Source organism: Cygnus atratus, chromosome 10 (genome assembly GCF_013377495.2).
Source record: "Cygnus atratus isolate AKBS03 ecotype Queensland, Australia chromosome 10, CAtr_DNAZoo_HiC_assembly, whole genome shotgun sequence".
Lineage (NCBI taxonomy): Eukaryota > Metazoa > Chordata > Aves > Anseriformes > Anatidae > Cygnus > Cygnus atratus.
The window spans coordinates 16,111,630-16,127,703 of NC_066371.1; the positions used below are offsets into that span (position 1 = coordinate 16,111,630).

At 52.1% G+C, this 16,074-nt stretch overlaps 1 protein-coding gene across 12 annotated transcripts in view; it reads left to right on the forward strand.

Moving 5' to 3' along the window:
* Window positions 1-16,074, forward strand: part of DAG1 (dystroglycan 1) — a 43,712-nt gene that overhangs the window by 8,175 nt on the left and 19,463 nt on the right. For 2 of the 12 annotated variants that reach the window (XM_050712838.1, XM_050712837.1), the window contains one exon: window positions 15,301-15,399. The exons of 8 other annotated variants lie outside the window; for them this stretch is intronic. The gene's annotated coding sequence lies outside the window, so the exon portion shown is untranslated. Of the gene's footprint in view, window positions 1-8,838; window positions 9,031-9,605; window positions 9,706-10,527; window positions 10,615-15,300; window positions 15,400-16,074 lie in introns of those variants that run through there. 2 more of the 12 variants (XM_050712839.1, XM_050712840.1) reach the window with 2 other exon arrangements.

Below are 16,074 nucleotides of genomic sequence, written 5' to 3' on the forward strand. Positions count from 1 at the left end.
TAAGGGGTCCTGCCCTCTGCTCGTGCTGCTGCGAGGGAACACCCCAGGGCTTGCAGAGCTGGGGCCAGGTGGAAACTGGGCTCTTGGTGGGCTCCTCTGATAGGTACCATTGCCCTGGTCCCATTCCATGTGCGGCTTTAGCTTGCGTACTAGCACAAAGCCGGGAAGAGGGTTGGAGTGGGGTGGAAATCCTTCTTCTGGAGGTGACACCAGCTTCAGGCGGCCGTAAAGCTGCCTGTAGTGCTGGTGTTGGGTCTTCAAGCATGTCTGCCCTGCCTGGAAGAGTTGGGGAGAAGGAACAGCGAATTCTTTCCTACCAAACCTTCAGTTTCCAGGCGTCTGTGAGGATCCCTGTCACCAGAGCAGACCCACAGAGCTGCTGGAGTGTCGTGCTGGGCCCTGGTTGCACGAGCTGCCAAAATCTTTGCGGGCCATTGAATAGGAGGAAAAGCGGGCTGGGGCAGGAAGGAAGCGGGATGCATCGGGGCCCGTTGCGCCAGAGGCGAGAGCACCGCTGCGCCGTGTGCGTGGGGTGGTGGGCTTCCTGTGGAGGTGTTAGCTGCCGGCCCGGGTTGCGTGGGTGGGGTGAAGTGGTTCACCCATTGCAGCTACCTGGTGCTTTTCTCGGAGGGTGGGCTGCTAAGCCACTTGCCACTGGATCAGGAGACATATTTTTTTTTTTTTTTCTGGGATCTGCGCCCTGTTAAGTGAAAAAGAACAAGAAGTGATGGCAGATGAGGAGCAGGGGACAGAAGAGGAGTCCAGTTTAAGAGTAGCAGCGTTTATCATGGAATTGCGGAGTGGTTTGGGTTGGAAGGGACCTTAAAGCCCATCTAATTCCAACCCCCTGCCATGGGCAGGGCCCCCTGCCCCCAGCCCCATCCAGCCTGGCCTTGGGCACTGCCAGGGATGGGGCAGCCACAGCTCCCCTGGGCAGCCTGGGCCAGGGCCTCACCGCCCTCTGAGCGAAGAACTTCCTCCTACTTCTGTAGCAGGTAGCGCAAAATATTAACATAAGTAAGAAGCTGTGGTTTTTACCGTGAAGCATCTGGCTGAGGTGACTCTGCAGCGAGTGTGTGCAGGCAGGTAGGACGGGAGAGCTGGTGAGTGCCAGGTGGCTCTCCTTGTTCTCTGAGCTGTTTCCAGCCATGAAGTATGAAGGTCTGTAAAAGCCAGAGGAGGAGGGAGCCAAGCAAATTAAAACCAGGGAAAAGTGCGCTTCTTTTTTTCTCGATTACTTGCTAAGGTGCTTCACAGTTGGAAGAGGTGGCTGGGGAGAGGCTGTGGCTGTGCCATCCCTTGAAGTCTTTGGCTGCAGACAGCGTGCTTTCTGCAAGATTTGCCTTAATCGAGCAGGTGAAACGTTGAGGACCGCTGTAACTAACCTTGGTAAATGCTGGGTTTGAATGCGATGTGGCCATGTTTAAGAATGTAAACTGAAGTAAGCGCTGAGCTTTTCATATGACCAGCTATACTGAATGTCTGTTTAGCTAGCAAATCTGTTTTTCTTGTCCCTGTCACTTAAAATGAGCATGGCTGTGCTAAGAAATCTTTGGAGATGCCGCCGTGTCTCACCCAAAGCCCTAAATTGCTGCTTAATTTATGTTGCTGCCGTTTGAGCCCGCGTTTCAGGAGCGGAGTTGGGAATTTTGTGGCGCTGGGAGCTGGATGCACGGGCAGCAGCGGGGCCGCTGACCCTGCTGCGGTGCTCAGAGCCACCCCCCGGGGGCGTTCCCACGGGGGACACGTTCAGCACCCTGTCGTGGATTCTCCTGCGGTCCTTTTTCAGCCCCACGTCAGTTAAGCTCGTGGGTCTGGCTGTTCCCTCATTGGGAAAAGGAGGTGACAACCAAAGCCAGCTTCGTGGTGGCTTCCCCGCGGCGTGGCCCTGGGTCACTCCTCTCCCAGGGGCTGGGCAGTGCGGGTGCCAAATGGTGCATTTAGGCCCTGGAAAAAAAGTGAATTTAGCAGAGGTTGGTAGGAAGCAATGCTGCTTTGGGAGAACCAGAGCTGCCGTGGTCCCTTTTGGAGTACAGTTCGTTGCGCTCGCGCTGCTTTCCAGAGCCCGTCACGACTGCAGCACAGCTCAGCGCTAGATTTGGTAGCTCATGCTCTTTGGAGTAAGTGTCATTTAAAAAGTATTCAGCCAAGAAAGAGCACAAGATGTAATTCCAATGAGTTTTTTTTAGAAGGATGGGAGCTTCTATTAAAGGGAATCAGCGCCGTGTGGCCTCCAGCCCTGTGCACAAGAGGAGCTTCGCAGGTGCTGTCCGCTCGCCACCTTTCTGAATTCCTGCAGAAGTGGCGCAGAGATCAAATTGAAACATTCCCTCCGCATCTGCTGACATTTACAGTTAAGGTATTTTTCTGGTTAACCTGTGAAGCTTTTGCATGCAAGGCAGAGGTCCTGGGAAGGGATGAGAAACGAGCTATTTTTACTCTATCACAAACAGGGCTCGGCGTGTTTATTTTAGCCTCCGGAGCCACTCAGGCCAGCGTGTTGTTTTTTTTATAGTCCTCTACTGTTACTCTCCGATCAGAAAACAAACTTAAACTCTGGAAATCCCAGGAAAACGGGATGACCTGGCGCTCTCAGCCCCCGAGGCTGACAGGGAGGATTTAGGTTGGTCCCGCTCTTGGTCCCGGTCCCTGCTCCCTGGCGTTGGTGAGGACAGCCCCTCCGATTGCAGGCGTGCCTCACGCGCTGCTCTTCAAGCTTTAAACTCCTGAGCCCGGCTCGGTGCTGGAAGCTATTAAAAGCACAGTGTGCTCACGCCGTGGTGGCACGTACAGCTGGCAGTTGTGGATGGTGGTCCCTTCGCCGTGTCGGGGTGCTCGTCTGTCCCGGCCTGCCGTCCCACGGCACGCTGCCCCGACACGCAGCGGGTGGCAGCTCCCGCGGGGAGCAACCTTTCCACTGCCCTGACCCTTCCTTGCTCTCCCCGGGCTCCCAAATAACAGCACCTTACCGCTGCTTGCTCTTCGTTTTCGGCTCTGCTGCCTCCATACCCAAAGCTGGCGTTGCTGTGCCCCTGGGGCAGTCCCGCTGCAGTGCCACGTTGCAGCGCCGGTCGCTCCCTACCGGTGCCCTTGCTGGTCCCCTGCCCTGGCCGCTGGGTGCCCTGCACCGAAGACAGCTCACCCCACATTGGCTTTGCCTCCTTGCGCTTGCGGTGCTGCCAAAACAAGCTGATGTGCCTTGGTCTCTGAGCGTGGCTCCTGGTGTAGATGACAGTTGATGGGGCATATTTAACGTATTTGACCGTGGGCATGCCGTCTGCATCCCCTTGGCAGACTCCTGGAGGTGAATTCAGTACCTTGGGGGTGTTTTCTCCCCTTTCGGGAGCAAGCAGGGGAGAGCAGGAGTTCTTGTGGTGATGACTGCTCTTTCAGCTTGGTTCATTTCTGTTCAGTTGGCTTGAATGTGGCTTTCAAAAGCAGGTAAAGGACTGGGCTTGGGGCGTCTGGTCCGGCCTCCGAAGAAAACACATGCTTGGCCAGAGACGTCTCTGCTGCGTGTGTTTTGGATTAAGCGAGCTTGGACTTATTTGCAAATATTAATATTTGTGTGCTGTAAAGCATCTGTGGGCGTCCACGTTCTGAAGGTTAAGCTGTGTTTTGTTGGTGTCCTGAAGGGGATGAGAGCTCACAGGGCAGAGTCTGGACACAGAGGGGTGGCCTTTTGAGCTGATCCCCAGTGCTCGGAGCACCCTGGGTTCTCCTGTGGAACAGGGGGCTTGGGGTCCACATGGACACGGTGCACCAGGTGTGCGGCTCCACACCTGCCTTTATGCAAGCCCGTGGCAGTGGTTTGCTGGAGGGGCAGGGAAGCACGTTTCCCCTCCCAGCTCCCTATCTGCAGGCGGGGCACCCGGGTCAGGATGCAGGGCGATGCATTTTTCCTGCTGTACACAGCTCCTCCATGTCTTTGGAGGAGAAGAGACGTCAGAGGAAGTTTGTCATGTCTGCAGTGCGGTACTTGTGCTGCTGGTTGTGTGTTCTCCGGCTTTGTCAACGGGAGGAATGCCTAGTTTTGGAGTGGTTTACTCTGCATGCGGTTACTGGGGTATTTGCTTTGCTTTTGCTTACCAGCCTGTAAAAAAGGAAAAAGACGAGTTGAAAATAAAACCATGTTTTTGCTTTGTGAACGAGGATGTTTTAATCCACAGAACTCAGGCTTGATGTATCAGTGGAGTCCTAATGTTACAATACATAATAAATGTTTTTAGACGAGCACCTGGGGAAAAAAAAAAGAGGTGAGCCTATGTAATAACCTAAGTAACACAGCACAGCTTTAAAAATCAGGAGCAAATTTGGCAGGGGCAGTCCACAGGTCTAAAACGTGAAACATTGCATTGCAGTTGCCTAATATAATAAATTTTGAAACAAAGTGACTTAAAATACTTATTTATAGAAAATATACTCAGGGACTGGAATGCAACTGTAGTAATGCTTAAAATATCCCTGGAAGAGTTGTGCTGCTGGACAGGGTGAATTTCCCAAACTCTATTTTTGACTCTTCCAAAATTTTTCCATGGGTTTTTCAGAAAGCTTTTCCCCTGCAGTATTTCCCAGGTTTGCTGCATTGACCTCAGCCCGCTTTCCCCATACTCCTTTCCTGGTTTCCTCCCAAACTGGGAGCCTGTCAAGTGCATTTTTATCAACAGGAAAAAGGAAGCCCGAAAGGCTGGGGGAAAGTTTCCATAACCACCTTACCACTTGCAGTTTCCAGACCTGGAAGGAGCTGAAATCAATGTGTTTGTTACTCCCGCAGAATAAACAGCCTCGCGAAGACTTGGGTGAATAGAGCTGGGGATGACTTTCTGAGGCCATCGTGCATTTTACTTTCCGGGACAAAGTCTACTTAGACATCTGGATTGCATGGGGGATTTTAGGGGAAGAACAAATTATTAGTTTGCTGTGAATGGAGAATGACTTTGACTGCTTTGAGTATGCCTTCACCAGCTCACTACTGCGCCGGCTGAATCCGTATTCTGGTGCTTTGGAAGGAAAAACGGCGCCTTCACAGGCTGCTTTCTGCGTCCCGGGGCTGTGAGGCTGAGCAGCCCTTTCCTGACCTGGTGCATTGAGAAAACAAGCTCATTTTATGGACAGTTAATTTAAAGAAAGTTCCTGTTTAAATTTCCTCCAAGAGCCATAAACCTGGAGGACAGCTGCCCCCGTTAGGCAGCTCGTCGTATGCTGCTCACCTGGCTTAGCTTCCACCCCTCCACAGAGGCTGACTTCAGCTCTTCTGTGGGAGCAAACCTGGTAATGTGGGGAACCGTGGCCAGAGAGCGCCTGGGGACTGCTTGGGAGAGGGGGGTCTGGCTGGGGGCTGTCTGTTTGAGCCTGGGATGCCTCAGAGCTCATGTCGTGTTCCCTCTCGTGTCTGAAGGCCCCGCCACAAAAACAAGGCGGTGCCGGGCTGGTCCGCCTTTATCAGGGGCATGTGCTGCAGTCTTCGTGATCCTAACAGCTAATTCTGATCAAGTTTGATGGGGAGGTCAGATTTCGGACACCTAGGAGAGCTCTGAGATGCTCAGTTGGTTTGCTGTGCCGTTTGGAGCTGCTTTTCCTCCCCTGGGAACAAGCAGGCTCCCGTTCCCCTCTGTGTCGCGGCTTGGCAGCCGAGGTACCCTCAGCCAGCGGGCTGTGTTAAAGCGGAGGTGAAGGGAAGGAGAAACTTCCAGCCTGTGTCCGGGGCTGAAAACCAGAACTGGACTCCTGCCCCTTCCATCCCCGGGATGCCTGTGAGGTGATTCCTTGGCCTGGCCGCGGCCCCGCAGCCGCCCCCACCCGCCGGCTGTCCCTGCCCGTCAGCGCTCTGCCTCGGGCCGCGCCGCGAAGCCTTCGCCCTTTCCACCGGGCTGGCACGGTCTCACGCTCAGCACCCCTTTGTGCCGGGCAGTGCTTGGCCAGGACGGAAAATGACTTTGGGGTGAGTGGCTGGAGGGGGGAGAGACTTCCCTGGCCCCCCCCGCTTCGTCTGGCAGCACTTGGTAGCAGCAGGAGTGACCTGAGGGGAGCGCCCGGCTCCCCTGCCTGCACCGCCAGCTGGCTGCAGGGACCTGCGGGGGCTCTCTGAGCCAACCCTTCAGCAGGTTTTCCCATCTGATACAAGAAAAACTCTTTGGCATGCTCAGGGCCTGCAATCTCTTGGTTTTGTTGAAGCCGGGGCTTGTTTCTCTTCTTTTAAATCTCCTCTGCAGCAGTTGATAAGCAGCAGGTTCCTCCTCAGAGAGAAAATGCTGCAGAAAGAAATGCCAGGAATGCGAACAGCAGGTGGGGACTGGCAGATGTACTTATCAATCACAACGGACTGACAGAGCGGCTCATTCCTCTAAAGAGCTACTGTTTGCCTCCAGCTGGGGCCATACCAACCCCTCCAGCCTTTGCTGGGGGCAGCTTTGGGGTTTTTGCTGGGGGCACGGTGTGCTCTGGGCTGTCCCAGCCCGGCGGGACTCCCTGCTGGGGCTGGGACCCTCGGGAGCACGCGGTGAGGTGGCAGCAGCATGCCTGGGGACGGGCCGCGTGGGATCGTGCTGCCACGTCACCGAAGTAGAAGGCTGGCTCGAGGAGTTAATTGAATTTGCTGCACTGTTGCTCTTCAAAACGCGGCTTCATCCCTCTGAGGAGCCTGGAGTTGTTTCTGTGGACAAAAAAAAACTATTTTGAGGCGGTGATGCTTCCAGGGGGTTACCTGTGTTGGCAAGTGAGAAGATCGCTGCAGCTCCGGGCTTCAAGACTGCACTGGTAGAGAGGGCAGCACCTCGCGGGGTGCTCCGAAGGGATTTGGGCACAGCGTGAGTACTTTCTGAACTTGTTTCCCTACAGTTGCTGCTCCTGCTTTCTGAGCACCCTGCACTTGATATGGAGATGTCTTTCAGCAGCAGGACAGCCTGATTTACATGAAATAACAGGCTGAATGGTGAAAAGCCTTTATCTGTTGATCTCTAAGCTGCTTTGCCCTGCGTGCTGGCAGTGTGTGTTACAAGCAGAACAAACCTGCTGTCACAAATGACATTATGGATGTTTTTCCCATCCTCTAAGCTTTCATTCTGGCTGACGTGCTTGTGTCAGAATGCGTGTTATCTGAGCGCTTCGGATCCCCTCCGCTTCTGTGCCTTGATTCTTGGAAAACCCAGAATAAGCCACAGACTGGGAGGCGATGTGATTAGACCTCTCCTTATGTGACTCCCTGTGTGTTTTGCTAGGCTACTTCAGCCTGCCTGGATAATGCTGTTGCATCCATCTCCAGTCTCAGTGATTTGGTATCCTTGAAAGCTGATGGTTCTGTGGGATTCATAGGAATGCTGCTGATTTAGATCGCTGATATGTTTAAAAAATGAAGGCACATCTGCCCTGAGTGGCCTTATCAGTTCTTCTTATTGTTTCTTGTTTTAGTGAAAGAGCAGTGTAACGAAGAAATAGCTTTCCCACATAAAAGCAGGGAGAATAAGGGGGCAGTCAGTACTGTGGCACAGAATAAAGACCTTGGAAATGTAACTTTTTAAGAGCAAAATGTCATCTTCAAACTCTGTTCTGATAGCAGCGCCTTGCCTAAGCAGGGTTTGTATTTGGGAGGTCCTACTTCAGTTTTTAAAGCACTTCAGGTCCTGGAGCAAAGGCAGCAATTTGAGCAGCACTGCCGTTTGCACCGCTACCTCAGCAGGACTGCTGGGCAGGCTCACAGCTGGATGCGGGTCAGACGGTGAGAAAGGTTCCCCGGGACCTGCTTCCAGGAGGGACTGCCAGGGGAAGGCTTTGGGAAGGGGCACGGCGCGGAGGCAATGACTGGGGAGTGTGCACCCAGGCTGCTCGAAAGTCCCTTTGCAACTGGGAATCTGCTGTGACTTGGCCTGAGCTCCTTATCTCAGGAATTCCCCAAATTATTTTTATTTGATCTGGAATCGATCTAAAACTCTGGGCGTTGCTGCAAAGGCTCTGGGCTATGCTTTTGCAAGGGGCAGCTTGCTTTAGCAGCTGCAGTAGCTTTTCCTCAACAGGAAAGCAGCAAGTGGTGCTGGTCAAACCACCTGCTGCAGAGGTTGCCTGGCGCTTGAGTTGCATTTAACTCTTGAACTTAATTGCTAGCACTGGAATTTCCCATGCTGTGTGTCTGCCCCAGGCTTGTTTTCAGGTTTTCTACACCAACAGCTCAGCCATTTCCAGGAATTAAAGGGAGAAGTGCCTTAAGCCGTGAGAGTTTGAGAAAACAAGGCAACCTTAACTGCTGGCATTGAGCGTGCTTGTGCCCCCAGCTCTGCAGTGGGGCTGCCCTTCTGTTGCAGGGGATGAGGCTATCCCAGCAAAAACCGCCCCTATCTTATCAAGATGCAGGCATCTGAACGCCTCCCAGCACTCTTTGGACTTTAAGATACTATCCACTGGGCGATGGCTGAGGTGGGGACCAGGAGCAGGGTCCTGTCTCCTGCAGTGTCGGCTTGCTTATGGTGAGGAACTTCTGCCTCCAACAGAGAGAGGAGAGAAAGCTGGAAACGGCAGAGCACTGTGGTGCTTGCTGTGACCAGCCCCAAGGCAGCCTTAACTCAGGTATTCTGATTTCTAATTCATTATTTGCAACCTTGATGTGTTAAGGACTGTTTGCGTTACCTGCAGCAACATCATGCATCGCTGCAAGGGTTGGAGGGAGGGTGGTTTTAGGCTCAGCCTACAGTAATGAGCAAAATTCTTGGTTGTCATGAGGTTTTGAGGCAGTGAGGGGCAGTCTGTCTTCCGCTGCTGCCCCGCTGTGGGAGGCTCTGCTGCTATCTGTCACAAACCTTTTCCTCTTTTGTGTGTGTGCAGGGCGCTTCAGTTCAGTAATGTGGTTTTGTTTGCTCTGCACTTTGCTGCAGTAGGGTGGTGGAGGCCTTTGGAGGACAAGTGAGCTTGAGTTATATACGAGAAGTCCCAAAACTGCATCTTCCTTAGTCTTTATAGCACGCTTCTCTCTACAGCTGCTTACTAACTCCTGTAGCGTTTTCCTGCTCTGTTGTGTGCCTCTCTTTGGAAAGCACCAGGTAGGTGAGCGGGGGGTTCGGCCTGTCCGGCAGAAAGGGGCTGCGGAGCTGGGAGAACGTGCTTTGGGGAGGCTGGGGGATGAGCTGCCGTGTTGGAAACCGTCTCCTGCCTTACCCAAAACCCTCACACTGTCAGTCAGGGAGTCCTGTCCAGGCCGGTGGCGGCTGCGGTGCAGGCAGAGCACAGTGGTCCCCTGCCCTGGTCAGGGGCAGGAGTGCATGGGGACCACAGCTCGTAAACTGGGTCGCTTTCTCTGCTTTTAAAATGTGGACTAAGCTGCTAAAAACACATTTTTCTGTATTAAACCCAGAAAAAGCTCAAGTACCAGTCCTGATTTCCTCTTTGGCGGTGGGCTTTTGGGAAGCTGGAGGCTCATCCTGGCTGCCCTATAAAAAAAAATTCTTAATTTTGGTTATTTTGCTGAGTCTACTCCTTCCAGGTGAAGAAATAGAAATTGTGGCCAGGCCTTGCAGCCAGTCACGCTGAATGACTGGGAGGTCAGAACTGGATCGTTCTGCATCGTCCACGTGGGACGGCGTGGTCCTGCAGGACTGACCAGATCTCCTGGGACCTTACAGGTCTTCCCTGAACCCTCAGTCTTTTTGTGACAGCAAGCCAAGGAAATGCTATATAACCGTTGAAGTGAGATAACATAAGCAAAGAGAAGCTTCGGTGCAGGTAATTGAGTACCTAATTGCTGTGTTTGCCACCTGGGGATTGGAATTGCTCTCTGCTCTGGAAGCTGAATGGGCCATACTGTGATAAGCAGTTTAATTGTTTCCCCGCATCTGCTGCGGCATTATAAAATGAAGGCAAGCTGCACGCACCTTCAGAGCTTAACAGCCTCTCGGCAACTCCAAGGCTGCATTTTTTCCTGTGGTGCTTGAGCATCTCTCTTCATACTGCCCTTATGTTCTCTAAACTGTTTATGTTTACCTATGCCGTGTGATAGCAATGAGACGTCGAGTTTTTCTAGAAAGTTTTTCAGCTTTACGTAGTTGTAAGCCATAGGAACGGGGATGTGTGAGCAGTGAGGAGGAGGGAGCACGGTGTGCAGTGTGCTGGGGACGGGATGCCCTCTTAAGCTAATTACTGGGATTTGGGCATCATTTTCGTAATGAAGATCAGGTGAGCGCTGGGCAGAATTAAACCAAGATAGACTCGGGGCGGGGGATGCGTGTGCATTCAGAAGAAAAGGCACAGGGACGTTAAGGAGAAATGCATTTGCTGTTAGGTGCTCTCAGGGGCGCTGTGGGGTCCCTCAGCCTGGGGAAGGGCTCTGCTCAGAGGGATGGAGGCAGGGCACAGATGCGCTGCCTTTGCAAAGGATTGAGAGTCTCGGTGTGCCTGACATGGCTGAGGAACGCAGGCGTGGAGGGCAGAGGGGTTTTGGGGTATCTAAAGCTCATAAGGTGAGCCAGAAAAGAGTGCTTGGCTTGCAGAGGCACGAGCTGGTAAGAACACAGGTGAGTGCAGGTTTAATTCTCCTCGTTTCCTCAGAATGGCATCCAACTCTGTTTTCCCAGGGCAAACATTGGTGCTTTAATGACTTTGCCCCCATTCCTGGGATTCCTGCAGCCTGAGCAGGTGAGTTACCCTGTGGTTCACTTTGATGCTTTACGCTGGGAAAGAAGGCAGCACGCAATCTGTCCGGTTGTCTCATTCCATTTTTTTTTCTCTCCCCATCTTAAATCCATGTTTTAATCTGCTTGAGTCAGGACGAGGACACAGCTGTTGCCCTCTCTGTTGCCCTCTTCCCATCCTCGTGCTGACCTGAGCCCGTGCCGGGGGAGCTGCCGTCCTTGGGGGTCTGAACAAAAGTTGCAGTTGCAACTCAAGATAAGACAGATGCAATTTGAAATACAGCGTAGTTCGTTTCTTCTCAAAACATGCAAGTCTCATTTCCCACCCGTACCAGATAGATCTGGGCTGCAGGGAGGAACGACCGGATTTTCTGCAGTGGCAAAGCCTGGCAGCCTGGTGTCAGGTGCAGAGCTAACGAGTTGACTGGTGTGGATCTCCTACTCCGTGAGGACTCTGGCTCCGTATGGGAGAAAAAACATTCGCTTTCCTTTTCGTGTTCTTGCTGCTGCTGTCTCTGCCTCCCCTTTTTACTGCAAGCGCTCTGCCTTCACCTTGGGTCCCTGGTTTAAACAGCTTGTCTGGGGCTGAGCGCGTCGGCGTGCTCCTGCTTTGTCAGGTATCCATCGGGCTCTCACTGCCAGCAGGAGAACTCGGGGCTCTCCAGAACAGCACGTTAAGCGTGTGTGCTGCCAAATGAAAGCTTGGACTTGATTTAAGCTGAAATTTGTCAGAAATCGATTTAAAACCACGCTTTCCTCTGGCAAGCAGGTTTTTTCAGCCCTTTGGCCTTTCTGGCCCGTGAGGTCTGGGCGCTGGCAGCAGCAGGATGTGTGGATGGGGCAGGTTGTTTAAAAAGACACCTAAATCCCACCAGTACTTCTTACAGGGGGGTTGGGTGAATGGTCCGGCCTTGAAATAATTTAGCTTGGTTCTTGACTTCCCAATACCAGAGCAGGGTGTGGGGGGCAGCCGGAGCTCTCTCTGCTGGCGGGCCTCCCCCAGTCCTGGGCAGCTGAAGCCATGGAAGCCACAGCGAAACCAGCCAAGGGGTATTTTTTAATTGTGTAGTGCAGGTAAACAAATAAGAAAATAGAGCTGAAAGTGGAATTAATGCTGTATGAATGTGATGCAGACTTAGTGTCTCCTTTTCTTTAAGGTGCTAATCTCTGCTTTTTTTCATTTAAATCACTCTTCTTGCACTGGAGCAGCTGAGAAACGGCTGGACCTGCTAAGCCGGGTCCTGTGAGACCATGCCTTCTCCAGCCTGCGGCTTTCGGACCTGCTGGCATGGACTGGAGGTTTCTGTGAAGAGCAGGGAGTTCTACCAAAGCGCTCAAACCGTTCACCCTCTGCTCTCTAGCAAGGGGAGAGGGTACTTATATAAACCGTGCACCTGCACGAAGAGATTCAGTTGGATGTCTTTTGGCAACTCGTGAATTTCTGCGGGTGCAGGGACCTGTGCTGCCCAGCTGGAAGCTGCAGACCTTCAGGGAGTTAATTCCTCCTGCAGCAGCCGTCTCTGCCTCTGTGGCCTCGGAGCAGCGCTGCTTCGTTTTGCAGCTTTTCCATTTTATGCTTGATGGTTAAGTTGGCTCGTACCGCGTTCTGCCAAGAAGTGTTTAGAACAGTTTTCATGAGAAACATCGAAAGTTGCAAGTCCGTGGCTGATGCCCTGGCTGCTCTGCATAAATCACTCACTGGTAGATATATTTAAATGAAGAGCTGTGGCGGTCTTACTAGCTGGGTAATAAATCAGGGCCGAGCAACTCCATAAAGTTACATCTTAATGCCTTGGCTTGAGGTTGTAGGGTGGGGTGCTGAAACTGATGGAACAGTGCGATGTTTCTAAACAAAATGTGCTAGCCCTTAGTTACACTGCCACAGAGGATATAAATGATGCTGCAGATGTAACTGAAGTGCTGAAAACTGTCTTTTTGCTGGCGTGGCTTGCCGTGCTCCATGTGTCCACCTAATATCAGCTGCTCCTGCTTTACATCCCTCCGGTAGCAGCAGGAGGTTTTGTGCCTGGCGGTCAGGCTCCTGGCGTGGAGGGGACTTGAGCCTTGCCTACCAGCCCTCGCCTGCTGCTGTGACCTCAGCCTGTGTGAGATTACGTTGCTTAAAAAACACTCCCAAGGACCCTCTTGAAAATATTTCATTATCTGAGGAATTCTGTGGAATACCCAGAAGTTGATGATAACCCCTTGGAATGTGGCCGCCTGTCCGTGAGACCATTCAGCAAAACGATGTTTTGATGCATATGGAACCTCAGCGAGGTTTTCTCTTCTCAGACGGGGTTTCAGTGCCTGCAGACCGGGGGGCTTTGTTCCTCATGCTAGAATATGCAGGCGTGCTCCTTCGCCCGTGCAAACTGCCTGCTCCCAGGTGCTTCGGTGCCTGCTTCGACACCATTAGCAAAGCTAATGCTTGCCTGGTGGCTGCTGTGCCGACGTGTCCTGGGGAAGCCTGACTGCACTTCTTGGTGCACAGGGCTGTTCTGGTGATGTACAATAATAATAATAATTAAAACCCACTCTGCTGTGTCACTGCATGGCCGAAATGTGCGCAAGGGTCCTGGCAGCCAGCCTGCTGCAAGCCCCCAGGCCCGGCTCAGGGGTGCCACCAGGGCTGAAGCCTCAGGAGGGTTTCCTTTTACGTGATTGGGAAGTATGATGAGGTTTCCCAAGGAAGATTTTGCAGGACTGCCCTGCCCATCTCCCTCACCCCACTAATAGCTTCTGCTTGCTAATTTGACAGAAGGAACTTTTTACTTTTTTGTATAAAAGAGCACAGGTGGCCAGGCTGATGGGCGAGTGTCCTTGGCTAGAAGGATGCACCTAAGCTGACCTCTCGCTCCTCTCCGTGTCTCTCCCCGTGTGTAACGTGGTCAGAGGGCCGAGCCAGGAGAAGCTGCAGTGAGATTTCTTGCCTCGCTGGACAAGAGAGTTTATCCCTCGGGGTCTTTCTCTTTTCCATGTAGACTCCCTTAGTACTTAATAAGAGAAAATGTCCAGTGGAAGCTTCGTCTCTGATTAGGATATTCATCGCTTCTCTTCCGTGTTGATTCTCTGAAGCCTCATAAGGGGGGTTGCTCAGCCTTTAATTCAATTAAGAAATCAGGCAAGAGATGCAAATCTTTTTAGCCTCATTTGTTTTGGCGCTCATAACTCCATCTGAAGGGAACATCTCCTGCAAAGCGCAGCAGAGCAGCTTAGGAAGGAAGGATTTTTCTGGGTTTCAGCTGAGATTTTCAAGTGCTGTTGGGGACTCGTGAAGGATTTTGTCCCTTTTGGAGCATGGGGTGGAAGGAAAGACGGTGCGTTGGTGTAAACTGACTTCACAAAGAGCACCCGAGATAAAAATCTGTGCCCCTCATAGCTGGTAACCTCTATTAAAGGTCGTTAGCTGGTGTGAATTAGATCCAAAACAACTGGTGGATGATGAAGGACACCGAGAGACGGGACACACTGTGGTGACTGTCACACCAGCTGCTCTCGTGCGTTTCCTTTGGTGTTAGCTGGGAAAAAAATCTGCCCGGTGAGAAATGCACTCTCATAATCTAATGCCTTGAAGTCCTTGCGTTTAGAAAGCATCCTTCTGTTGTGTGCTTTCTGTCTGGCTTCAGGCACCTCAGGTGTGCTTCCCAACTGGAGCTTCCAGAGCATCTTCTAAACACTTCCTCAGACAGCCTAAGTTAAGTTTGCCAGAAATGGTTTGTGCCTTTCACGGGTGGGGATGGCTGGGGGACAGTCTCAGGAAGGAAAAGGCAGTCTGGGCTCATCTTATTACACTTGAGGACTTGTGTTTTGGTTACAAAACCCAAATCAGTTTTAAAACAAAAGAAAAATCAGCTTTCACATGTAAACTAGTTGGAGGCCCATATAAGCCAGTTCTGGAGAGCCTTGAATTACACTTGAGTGAAAATAATCTCCTATGGCGTGGTCCAACCCCACCTCCTCCCAGCAATCAGCGCCCCCCAAATCCCGGCGCGGTGCCACGGGGACCGGGCTGCTGCCCTGAGCGGTGGCTCTGGCACCGGCCAAATGAAAATCGCTCTGGTTTCTCAGAGCACTGCTTTGATCTCATCTCCTCCGGCTGCTTCTCCAGCCCGGGTTCTGCCTCGCGCCCCTGCGGGACGGTTTCTGCTAAAATGCCCCCCTGTAGCGCCGCTGCCTTGTTTCAGTTCCCTTGCTGAATTTGCTTGAAGTTATGGAGCTTTCCTTACAAAAGAGAAATCTGGAGTGAAAATACTTTATCTTGCTGTCTTGAGTTCTTCCCTTTTTTTTTTTTTTTAACCAAATCTTGGAGACTGATAAAGCATTCATATGCATGTATGTATACATGCCTGTCGTGCTTGTCTTCAAAATATGCATTTTTATAGCTTTTGTACATAAAGAGCTCTTAACCCCAAACTTTTTTTTTCAACTTTTGTGGTTTAGTTTCCTGTGGATTTCGGTACTAGCTTTCACTTACATTCCCTTAAACATATAATATTAGGATTTTTATACTCTCTAGCTCTATTTCCAGGCCAAATCAGGAGGTGCTTGTACACTTTTGAGGGGCTGGCTGCACAGTGGAAACTCAAGTAAAGTCAAAGACGGGTTAAACTGAATGCCCTTAAGGAAAACGGCCCTTTGCTCTGCCCTGTTACAGCTGTATATTTAGCCTATGTGCCCTTTCCAATTACAGCAGGAGAAGATACCCAGAGAGGAATGCAAGTCGTCCTCGCCCCGAGTGCTGTCCTGGCATCTGTCACGAAGTGCTTCTTGAGCCAGCAGCGGTGCCTTGGTAACTCTTCCCTCCATAAAGCTGTCCCCTCCCTCCCTTTTTCCTAACCCACGTGGAATTTAACATTCATCATGGTCACAGCTTCCCAAGCTGCTGGTGAGGGAACAGTGCACGCCGTCAAGCCTGGTTCGGGTCTGGCCCCTTGCTCCCAGCCCCCTGGGCATCTGCACCCTGCTTTGCTCTCCCCTGGTTCCCTCCCGGGCGATGCAGTTGTTTCTCGTGCGTTTCTCGTCCCATCCTGTACCTCTGGTGATCCCCGGTGCCCTTCTTCTGAGGTCGGGAGTGGTGCTTAATGTGGAGGCAGCGCAGTGGAGCTGTCCTCAGGTGGTATTCAGAGTTCCCTCCTTTTACTTGTTGCTGGATGTTTTTATCCTAATTTGTCTGTGCGCTGCCAGCAGCCAGGAAAATGGCACTTCTGACTGCAGCGTTCCTAATTACAGGGAAAAAATGATCTCTGAGGCCTCCGAAATATTTGGGCAGATAATATCTGAGCTTCCTTTTAACTGAACGCACTTGAAGATACGATCTGAGTTGTCTGTCTGGGAATAACGAAGTGGGAGGAGGGCATTGACTGGGGCTGCTCGAGCTCCCAGCAGAGAGTAAGAAGTCTCGCCCAGCTGAAATCTGCCGCTGCTGGTCACTGGTGCAGGTCCGGCGCAGCGGCGGGTGGTGTGG